Source organism: Pseudophryne corroboree, unplaced genomic scaffold (assembly GCF_028390025.1).
Source record: "Pseudophryne corroboree isolate aPseCor3 unplaced genomic scaffold, aPseCor3.hap2 scaffold_579, whole genome shotgun sequence".
Classification (NCBI taxonomy): domain Eukaryota; kingdom Metazoa; phylum Chordata; class Amphibia; order Anura; family Myobatrachidae; genus Pseudophryne; species Pseudophryne corroboree.
This window is the reverse complement of record NW_026970178.1, coordinates 122,970-132,315: the sequence shown is the minus strand read 5'-3', so window position 1 is coordinate 132,315 and position 9,346 is coordinate 122,970. Positions and strand designations below refer to the sequence as shown.

Below are 9,346 nucleotides of genomic sequence, written 5' to 3'. Positions count from 1 at the left end.
TTTTAATTCTAGTGTCCTTCGTTTGGGAGAAAAATGCAAAGGTACAAGACAGCTTTTCCTTGCCAATATCTCTCTTTTGCAAAGAGCTACGCATTGGAAAATTCAGGGCTATGTCGTGTAGATGATGGCCTAACAGGAGGCTTTAAATTTTTCTTTCTAGTGACCTTCGTTTGGGAGAAAAATGCAAAGGTACAAGACAGCTTTTCCTTGCCAATATCTCTCTTTTGCAAAGAGCTGCGCATTGGAAAATTCAGGGTTATGTCGTGTAGATGATGGCCTAACAGGAGGCTTTAAAATTTTCTTTCTAGTGTCCTTCGTTTGGGAGAAAAATGCAATGGTACAAGACAGCTTTTCCTTGCAAATATCTCTCTTTTGCAAAGAGCTGCGCATTGGAAAATTCAGGGCTATGTCGTGTAGATGATGGCCTAACAGGAGGCTTTAAAATTTTCTTTCTAGTTTCCTTCGTTTGGGAGAAAAATGCAAAGGTACAAGACAGCTTTTCCTTGCCAATATCTCTCTTTTGCAAAGAGCTACGCATTGGAAAATTCAGGGCTATGTCGTGTAGATGATGGCCTAACAGGAGGCTTTAAAATGTTAATTCTAGTGTCCTTCGTTTGGGAGAAAAATGCAAAGGTACCTGACAGCTTTTCCTTGCCAATATCTCTCTTTTGCGAAGAGCTACGCATTGGAAAATTCAGGGCTATGTCGTGTAGATGATGGCCTAACAGGAGGCTTTAAAATTTTATTTCTAGTGACATTCGTTTGGGAGAAAAATGCAAAGGTACAAGACAGCTTTTCCTTGCCAATATCTCTCTTTTGCAAAGAGCTGCGCATTGGAAAATTCAGGGCTATGTCGTGTAGATGATGGCCTAACAGGAGGCTTTAAAATTTTCTTTCTAGTGTCCTTCGTTTGGGAGAAAAATGCAATGGTACAAGACAGCTTTTCCTTGCCAATATCTCTCTTTTGCAAAGAGCTGCGCATTGGAAAATTCAGGGCTATTTCGTGTAGATGATGGCCTAACAGGAGGCTTTAAAATTTTCTTTCTAGTGTCCTTCGTTTGGGAGAAAAATGCAAAGGTACAAGACAGCTTTTCCTTGCCAATATCTCTCTTTTGCAAAGAGCTACGCATTGGAAAATTCAGGGCTATGTCGTGTAGATGATGGCAAGTGAAGGAGATACAACTGAGGCAGCACAAGGGAACTCTCGAAAGAAGAACAAGGCTAGAGGAAGATCTGAGACAAAGAAATCTGACTTTTACCAGAGCTGATCAGAGGAAAGCACAAACACAGTCCTACACTACCACAAATAATGCAGTCGAGTTTCCCACATTTGGGGAAATCATAGGGGTCAGCATACCCAGAATGCAATGAATGAACCTCATCCTGGGAGATCAATCTTCATGACCATGGTATCTCCTATGCAAAATAAGTATGATTTCAGATAGGGCTGGGGAGGGCCGCTGCTCAGGCACATCTCGGTCAAGTAAAGGAGATTCAACTGAGGCAGCACAAGGGAACTCTCATCTGAGGACAACAACTGCAGGGAGAACACATATTTTCAGATGAACATGGGAGGGCAGAAGGCTGCCTAATACTGAAGCACCCCCAAACAACAAACCAAATGCAACAACTAGTACAAGCATTCCTGGGGGAAGGTCTGCAGAAGACGGATTTGCATACGGTGATGTCATCCAAGCAGTGGGCCAAAGTTGGCTGGAACCCTCATCTACATATGAAAAGAGAAAAGGGGTATGCAGGGCATGGCGGCCTTTTGCGGCGCTTGGATGACCCCTAGTTCGCATTAAACACCCCCACCCTCCTTCGGTGTGGGGCTCATGTTGGCCATGCCCCTGCCCCTGAAGCATTCAAGCTGATTTCTTGCAGCAGCTGGGCACTGTAACAGCTCCAGAGCTGCTCTGTAAGGCAAGTAAAAAGGTGTGGGCCCTGCAGCACTACCTGTAGTTTGCATTGTGGATTGGAAGGCACAAAGTAAGCAGACGGGAGGAGAAGTCAGGATAGTGCACAAGGGTATAGAAGGGAGGGGCTCAAGAAAAAAGAAGTGGAAACAGACAGCAAACTAGGCTGGAGAGAGACCTGAGACAAAGAGATCTGAATTATATGAGATCCGACCAGGGGAAACACAAATTATGCAGTCAAGTTTCCCACATTTGCGGAAATCGCAGGAGCAGCACACCAAGAGTGCAATGGGTGAGCCTTGCCCTGGGAGAAGCAACTTCATGATCATAGTATCTCACCTGGCAGGTAAGTAGGAGTTGGGCTAGAGCTGGGGAGGGTCGCTGCTCGGGCACCCCCCTGTCAAGTGAAGGAAATCCAACTGAGGAAGCACAAGGGAACTCTCGAAAGAAGAACAAGGCTAGAGGAAGATCTGAGACAAAGAAATCTGACTTTTACCAGAGCTGACCAGAGGAAAGCACAAACACAGTCCTCCACTACCACAAATAATGCAGTCGAGTTTCCCACATTTGGGGAAATCATAGGGGTCAGCATACCCAGAATGCAATGAATGAACCTCACCCTGGGAGATCAATCTTCATGACCATGGTATCTCCTATGCAAAATAAGTATGATTTGGGATAGGGCTGGGGAGGGCCGCTGCTCAGGCATAACTCGTCAAGTAAAGGAGATTCAACTGAGGCAGCACAAGGGAACTCTCATCTGGGGACAACAACTGCAGGGAGAACACATATTTTCAGATGAACATGGGAGGGCAGAAGGCTGCCTAATACTGAAGCACCCCCAAACAACAAACCAAATGCAACAACTAGTGCAAGCATTCCTGGGGGAAGGCCTGCAGCAGATGGATTTGCATATGGTGATGTCATCCAAGCTGTGAGTCAAAGTTGGCTGGAACCCTCATCTGCATATGAAAAGAGAAAAGGGGCATGCAGGGCATGGCGGCCTTTTGCGGCGCTTGGATGACCCCTAGTTCGCATTAAACACCTCCACCCTCCTTCGGTGTGGGGCTCATGTTGGCTATGCCCCAGCCCCTGAAGCATTCAAGCTGATTTCTTGCAGCAGCTGGGCACTGTAACAGCTCCAGAGCTGCTCTGTAAGGCAAATAAAAGGGTGTGGGCCCTGCAGCACTACCTGTAGTTTGCATTGTGCGTTGGAAGGCACAAATTAAGCAGACGGGAGAAGTCAGGATAGTGCGCAAGGGCATAGAAGGGAGCGGCTCAAGAAAAGAGAAGTGGAAACAGACAGCAAACTAGGCTGGAGAGAGACCTGAGACAAAGAGATCTGAATTATACGAGAGCCGACCAGGGGAAACACAAATTATGCAGTCAAGTTTCCCACATTTGGGGAAATCGCAGGAGCAGCACACCCAGAGTGAAATGGGTGAGCCTTGCCCTGGGAGAAGCACCTTCATGATCATAGTATCTCACCTAGCAGGTAAGTAGGAGTTGGGCTAGAGCTGGGGAGGGTCGCTGCTCGGGCACCCCCCTGTCAAGTGAAGGAGATACAACTGAGGCAGCACAAGAAAACTCTCGAAAGAAGAACAAGGCTAGAGGAAGATCTGAGACAAATAAATCTGACTTTTACCAGAGCTGACCAGAGGAAAGAACAAACACAGTCCCCCACTACCACAAATAATGCAGTCGAGTTTCCCACATTTGGGGAAATCATAGGGGTCAGCATACCCAGAATGCAATGAATGAACCTCACCCTGGGAGAACAATCTTCATGACCATGGTATCTCCTATGCAAAATAAGTATGATTTGGGATAGGGCTGGGGAGGGCCGCTGCTCAGGCACATCTCTGTCAAGTAAAGGAGATTCAACTGAGGCAGCACAAGGGAACTCTCATCTGGGGACAACAACTGCAGGGAGAACACATATTTTCAGATGAACATGGGAGGGCAGAAGGCTGCCTAATACTGAAGCACCCCCAAACAACAAACCAAATGCAACAACTAGTGCAAGCATTCCTGGGGGAAGGCCTGCAGCAGATGGATTTGCATATGGTGATGTCATCCAAGCAGTGGGTCAAAGTTGGCTTAAACCCTCGTCTGCATATGAAAAGAGAAAAGGGGCTTGCAGGGCATGGCGGCCTTTTGCGGCGCTTGGATGACCCCTAGTTCACATTAAACACCTCTACCCTCCTTCGGTGTGGGGCTCATGTTGGCTATGCCCCAGCAACTGAAGCATTCAAGCTGATTTCTTGCAGAAGCTGGGCTCTGTAACAGCTCCAGAGCTGCTCTGTAAGGAAATAAAAGGTTGTGGGACCTGCAGCACTACCTGTAGTTCGCATTGTGCGTTGGAAGGCACAAAGTAAGCAGACGGGAGAAGTCAGGATAGTGCGCAAGGGCATAAAAGGGAACGGCTCAAGAAAAGAGAAGTGGAAACAGACAGCAAACTAAGCTGGAGAGAGACCTGATGCAAAGAGATCTGAATTATACGAGAGCCGACCAGAGGAAACACAAATTATGCAGTCAAGTGTCCCACATTTTGGGAAATCACAGGAGCTGCACACCCAGAGTGCAATGGGTGAGCCTTGCCCTGGGAGAAGCACCTTCCTGATCATAGTATCTCACCTGGCAGGTAAGTAGGAGTTGGGCTAGAGCTGGGGAGGGTCGCTGCTCGGGCACCCTCCTGTCAAGTGAAGGAGATCCAACTGAGGCAGCACAAGGGAACTCTCGAAAGAAGAACAAGGCTAGAGGAAGATCTAAGACAAAGAAATCTGACTTTTACCAGAGCTGACCAGAGGAAAGCACAAACACAGTCCCCCACTACCACAAATAATGCAGTCGAGTTTCCCACAATTAGGGAAATCACAGGGGTCAGCATACCCAGAATGCAATGAATGAAACTCACCCTGGGAGAACAATCTTCATGACCATGGCATCTCCTATGCAAAATAAGTATGATTTGGGATAGGGCTGGGGAGGGCCGCTGCTCAGGCACATCTCTGTCAAGTAAAGGAGATTCAACTGAGGCAGCACAAGGGAACTCTCATCTGGGGACAACAACTGCAGGGAGAACACATATTTTCAGATGAACATGGGAGGGCAGAAGGCTGTCTAATATTGAAGCACCCCCAAACAACAAACCAAATGCAACAACTAGTACAAGCATTCCTTGGGGAAGGTCTGCAGAAGACGGATTTGCATACGGTGATGTCATCCAAGCAGTGGGCCAAAGTTGTCTGGAACCCTCATCTGCATATGAAAAGAGAAAAGGGGTATGCAGGGCATGGCGGCCTTTTGCGGCGCTTGGATGACCCCTAGTTCGCATTAAACACCCCAACCCTCCTTCGGTGTGGGGCTCATGTTGGCTATGCCCCAGCCCCTGAAGCATTCAAGCTGATTTCTTGCAGCAGCTGGGCACTGTAACAGCTCCAGAGCTGCTCTGTAAGGCAAGTAAAAGGGTGTGGGCCCTGCAGCACTACCTGTAGTTCGTATTGTGCATTGTAAGGCACAAAGTAAGCAGACGGGAGGAGAAGTCAGGATAGTGCACAAGGGTATAGAAGGGAGGGGCTCAAGAAAAAAGAAGTGGAAACAGACAGCAAACTAGGCTGGAGATAGACCTGAGACAAAGAGATCTGAATTATACGAGAGCCGACCAGAGGAAACACAAATTATGCAGTCAAGTGTCCCACATTTGGGGAAATCACAGGAGCAGCACACCCAGAGTGCAATGGGTGAGCCTTGCCCTGGGAGAAGCACCTTCCTGATCATAGTATCTCACCTGGCAGGTAAGTATGAGATGGGCTAGAGCTGGGGAGGGTCGCTGCTCGGGCACCCCCCTGTCAAGTGAAGGAGATCCAACTGAGGCAGCACAAGGGAACTCTCGAAAGAAGAACAAGGCTAGAGGAAGATCTGAGACAAAGAAATCTGACTTTTACCAGAGCTGACCAGAGGAAAGCACAAACACAGTCCTCCACTACCACAAATAATGCAGTCGAGTTTCCCACATTTGGGGAAATCATAGGGGTCAGCATACCCAGAATGCAATGAATGAACCTCACCCTGGGAGATCAATCTTCATGACCATGGTATCTCCTATGCAAAATAAGTATGATTTGGGATAGGGCTGGGGAGGGCCGCTGCTCAGGCACATCTCTGTCAAGTAAAGGAGATTCAACTGAGGCAGCACAAGGGAACTCTCATCTGGGGACAACAACTGCAGGGAGAACACATATTTTCAGATGAACATGGGAGGGCAGAAGGCTGCCTAATACTGAAGCACCCCCAAAAAACAAACCAAATGCAACAACTAGTACAAGCATTCCTGGGGGAAGGTCTGCAGAAGACGGATTTGCATACGGTGATGTCATCCAAGCAGTGGGCCAAAGTTGGCTGGAACCCTCATCTACATATGAAAAGAGAAAAGGGGTATGCAGGGCATGGCGGCCTTTTGCGGCGCTTGGATGACCCCTAGTTCGCATTAAACACCCCCACCCTCCTTCGGTGTGGGGCTCATGTTGGCCATGCCCCAGCCCCTGAAGCATTCAAGCTGATTTCTTGCAGCAGCTGGGCACTGTAACAGCTCCAGAGCTGCTCTGTAAGGCAAGTAAAAAGGTGTGGGCCCTGCAGCAATACCTGTAGTTTGCATTGTGCATTGGAAGGCACAAAGTAAGCAGACGGGAGGAGAAGTCAGGATAGTGCACAAGGGTATAGAAGGGAGGGGCTCAAGAAAAATGAAGTGGAAACAGACAGCAAACTAGGCTGGAGAGAGACCTGAAACAAAGAGATCTGAATCATATGAGAGCCGACCAGGGGAAACACAAATTATGCAGTCAAGTTTCCCACATTTGCGGAAATCGCAGGGGCAGCACACCCAGAGTGCAATGGGTGAGCCTTGCCCTGGGAGAAGCAACTTCATGATCATAGTATCTCACCTGGCAGGTAAGTAGGAGTTGGGCTGGAGCTGGGGAGGGTCGCTGCTCGGGCGCCCCCCTGTCAAGTGAAGGAAATCCAACTGAGGCAGCACAAGGGAACTCTCGAAAGAAGAACAAGGCTAGAGGAAAATCTGAGACAAAGAAATCTGACTTTTACCAGAGCTGACCAGAGGAAAGCACAAACACAGTCCCCCACTACCACAAATAATGCAGTCGAGTTTCCCACATTTGGGGAAATCACAGGGGTCAGCATACCCAGAATGCAATGAATGAACCTCACCCTGGGAGAACAATCTTCATGACCATGGTATCTCCTATGCAAAATAAGTATGATTTGGGATCAGTGGCGTAACTAGAAATTTTTCTCCCCCACGCCAAAAAATTCTTTGGCGCTCCCCACAATTGGCACTATTAAAGGGATAAATGTGCGCGCGCCGCAAAATAGGGTGTGTGGCTTCGTTGGGATGGGCGTGGCTTTACTGTTCCAGTGGGACCTGTTGGACAAGTGGTCCGGATCCCACCTACACACGCACCGGAGGATAATCCTGTCTTCCAAGACCAGAATCTCACTCCATTGGTGGCTGCACAGTTCTCACCTCCTAGAGGGGCGAAGGTTCGGGATCCAGGACTGGATCCTAGGGACCATGGATGCAACCCTCCGAGGCTGGGGAGCAGTCACACAGGGGGAAAACGTCCAAGGAAGATGGTCAAGTCGGGAAAGTTGTCTCCACATAAATGTTCTGGAGTTAAGGGCCATTTAATAACTGCAGACACAGTACGCACTGGGACGGGTGCCCAGCATCCTCTACGGACTAAGAGAAAAGGATTTACCGGTAGGTATTAAAATCCTATTTTCTCTGAGAATGTCGATTTAATTACCGTATTAAACACTCTAAGAGGTTAAGAGACTTTGTACGCTATTGGAGTATGTAGTACCTTAAGGGTACGCTCTTAGCGTAGCTGACGCTGTATCGGGAGCGAGCCGCTCGAGCGACACAAACGCTCACGAGAATACGCTGTTGGTATCGGGCACACAATAGGTGAGCGATTACCGTAATGCTACGCTATTTGCGTAGCAGACGCTCACTGGATAACAATCAGTAAAACTTGTATGTGACACACAGGAAAGATATTCTTACGCTGTAAACCTTGTATTAAAACACTGTAGCGATAGAACGCTGCTTAACCTTGTTAATATTAAAGCTGTTTGAGCGAAAGAGACGCTCCTATTACCCCTTGCAATATAATGAACACACGCTACCGTTAAGGGTCCAAAGCCTTTTACTAACAAGTCTTAAGTTACTTCAAAAAGGGGAAACAGTTCACAAGTCATACGCTACAAGCTAACATATAATTCTAACAGAGTATCTAGACAGTAACATGCACAATAGAGAATGATCGCATTATAAATACAGAGACTAAGTGAGAATGGCTAACAACATATGAGAAACAAAGTGGCAACAGAGAAACATACCATACGGGGAACACACGCAGGCGCAACCGGAATCCAGTCCTCCAATTATCAGCGATAACTGTTGAAGAGAGAGTACTGGCTGGCCTGGGGACGGTGACCCTTATATACTCTGTACACAATACAGTACAATGGTCCCTACATTCTTATTGTTCATTGGACACAGGAATTCGGCCTCGCATTATAACAAAAGGTCATAGGTTGATTCGTACAGGTGGGCTGTGACGATTTCCAACAGCTCAGGTGGGTGGGATACTGGGTTTCCCGCCGCATGACTAAGTAAGAACAAATAATAGTAAATGGACATAAACTTCTTATGTCCATAACTATTCGCACGAGCGATTTATCCGCTCCAAACCAACACCGGAATATTGCTATTTAAATACTCTTCCGATGGGTACCAAACACCACTGTATGACCCCTGTTAGACCCTTCGTACAATACAAAGAGGGATTTCTCTGTCCAGGAACATGCTATGTTACCTAAACTTTCAGAATCTATCAAAGGGACCATGATCTACAAAATACATTATTACTGAAAATATGTAACGATTGAGTCGCACGCTACGATCACATAAACTCTACCGTAAATACGCATACCGTGCGCCTGCGGGTGCCCGCGACTGTGAGTATGTGCACGTACGGGAGAGCGTACGCATGCGCAGCACGGACCTGTGTGAGGTGCAAATATGGCAGTGTGCATAGAGATATTTTTCTGACTTTGACAGTCCACCCTTTGGCAGTCAACAATAACTGCCACTTCCTGAAAACATTTCAAAAAGAGAAAAATATATGTTAGGGGTTAATACATTTACATGGTTGGGTAGGGGAGGAGAGGAGAAGGTAGGAAAAGGGTATGACCTAGTGAGATAGCAGAAGCATGTGTGTATGAATCCGTGCTTGGGGGTCATGTATCATCGTGCCGTACGTGTGGTACATCAAGCTTCGAGGTATTGCGAAGTATACATTCGAATTCCTTCTTATCCCGTGGTACGGGTCTGTGGATGGGCTGTCAAA

The 9,346-nt window shown here is 47.5% G+C and overlaps 9 non-coding genes and 2 pseudogenes across 9 annotated transcripts; all 11 read right to left on the bottom strand.

The window, feature by feature from the left end:
• Window positions 1-1,269: 1,269 nt before the first annotated feature.
• On the bottom strand, window positions 1,270-1,433 carry LOC135034150 (U1 spliceosomal RNA). The gene has a single exon (XR_010229425.1). It is a non-coding gene; the product is annotated as a U1 spliceosomal RNA (small nuclear RNA).
• Window positions 1,434-2,128: 695 nt separating this feature from the next.
• On the bottom strand, window positions 2,129-2,270 carry LOC135034156 (U1 spliceosomal RNA; annotated as a pseudogene).
• Window positions 2,271-2,422: 152 nt separating this feature from the next.
• On the bottom strand, window positions 2,423-2,586 carry LOC135034148 (U1 spliceosomal RNA). Its single transcript, XR_010229423.1, has one exon. It is a non-coding gene; the product is annotated as a U1 spliceosomal RNA (small nuclear RNA).
• A 670-nt stretch (window positions 2,587-3,256) lies between these two features.
• Window positions 3,257-3,419, bottom strand: LOC135034154 (U1 spliceosomal RNA). Its single transcript, XR_010229428.1, has one exon. It is a non-coding gene; the product is annotated as a U1 spliceosomal RNA (small nuclear RNA).
• A 152-nt stretch (window positions 3,420-3,571) lies between these two features.
• LOC135034145 (U1 spliceosomal RNA) lies at window positions 3,572-3,735 on the bottom strand. The gene has a single exon (XR_010229421.1). It is a non-coding gene; the product is annotated as a U1 spliceosomal RNA (small nuclear RNA).
• A 670-nt stretch (window positions 3,736-4,405) lies between these two features.
• On the bottom strand, window positions 4,406-4,568 carry LOC135034153 (U1 spliceosomal RNA). Its single transcript, XR_010229427.1, has one exon. It is a non-coding gene; the product is annotated as a U1 spliceosomal RNA (small nuclear RNA).
• Window positions 4,569-4,720: 152 nt separating this feature from the next.
• Window positions 4,721-4,884, bottom strand: LOC135034149 (U1 spliceosomal RNA). Its single transcript, XR_010229424.1, has one exon. It is a non-coding gene; the product is annotated as a U1 spliceosomal RNA (small nuclear RNA).
• A 674-nt stretch (window positions 4,885-5,558) lies between these two features.
• On the bottom strand, window positions 5,559-5,721 carry LOC135034151 (U1 spliceosomal RNA). Its single transcript, XR_010229426.1, has one exon. It is a non-coding gene; the product is annotated as a U1 spliceosomal RNA (small nuclear RNA).
• A 152-nt stretch (window positions 5,722-5,873) lies between these two features.
• On the bottom strand, window positions 5,874-6,037 carry LOC135034146 (U1 spliceosomal RNA). Its single transcript, XR_010229422.1, has one exon. It is a non-coding gene; the product is annotated as a U1 spliceosomal RNA (small nuclear RNA).
• Window positions 6,038-6,732: 695 nt separating this feature from the next.
• Window positions 6,733-6,874, bottom strand: LOC135034155 (U1 spliceosomal RNA; annotated as a pseudogene).
• Window positions 6,875-7,026: 152 nt separating this feature from the next.
• LOC135034144 (U1 spliceosomal RNA) lies at window positions 7,027-7,190 on the bottom strand. Its single transcript, XR_010229420.1, has one exon. It is a non-coding gene; the product is annotated as a U1 spliceosomal RNA (small nuclear RNA).
• Between the last annotated feature and the right edge of the window lie 2,156 nt (window positions 7,191-9,346).